This window comes from Limulus polyphemus, unplaced genomic scaffold (genome assembly GCF_000517525.1).
Source record: "Limulus polyphemus unplaced genomic scaffold, Limulus_polyphemus-2.1.2 Scaffold5443, whole genome shotgun sequence".
Classification (NCBI taxonomy): domain Eukaryota; kingdom Metazoa; phylum Arthropoda; class Merostomata; order Xiphosura; family Limulidae; genus Limulus; species Limulus polyphemus.
The window spans coordinates 63,341-64,304 of NW_013671053.1; positions in this window are offsets into that span (position 1 = coordinate 63,341).

A 964-nucleotide genomic window follows, 5' to 3' on the forward strand; every position below is an offset into this window, starting at 1 on the left:
AAGTTTTGTTATTAAATGTTTCAGTATGCTTGTTAACTTGTAATTGTTGTTGTAAAACACGTTCTGTAATGACAAACATTAGATATGTTGGATTTATAAAATACGAAAGAATAATTACTTGATTTATAATTAAAGATTCTTTTCAAGATTATCATTGTGAATTCTTTTTCTTGGTTACAAACTAAATTCATTTGTGAAAAATGTATTTGATGCTTTGGTAAAGTATTAAGATTGAATGTTATAGTGTAATAGAATATCTAATTTGTCAACAGATATTTAATATATATGTTTGAATTATTATAAAGTGACGTGACTCTAGTCTCGTGCATGCCATTACAAACAAGAAATAATATATTTTACCAAAAAGCAGACGTTTTGATTTATGCATACAAAATTTGTTTATAAGCTAAAACGTTTTCTGAATTTTCATCGTATAATGTTTTGTACTTCAAGTGAATGTTTTATGGAAAACCATAAAATGCTATTTTATCTATAATCGATTTATCAGCAGAATTTGCTCCCGAGATAAATTTGAAGAACACAACCCAAATTGTAAGATGAACGATACTGATATTTCTTTATGTGTCTAAACAAATACACTTTGAATAAGGTAGAGTATGTATAAATCATGGTAAGTTATATTTGGAAACAATAACAGTTTTAAACTACAAATATGTGAGTTCTAGATCGAAAACAAGATCCTAATTTACCCTCATATCTTGAGAATATCATGAACGCATATTGAGCTTTCTTTATCATTATTTAAACTAGAAGTTAAATTTGTTTCTATAATAGTAATGTGAGTGGTTAAACAGCAAGTCATTCATTTATTATATTTATTTGTAGCAAAATGATTAGGTTAATGATCTACAGATAGAAACGGAGAGAACGTCTATATCCTATTAGTTTCTATCAGCAAGAAACAAACTCTCGATAAAGATTTGTGAAAATATATCTAGAAAGG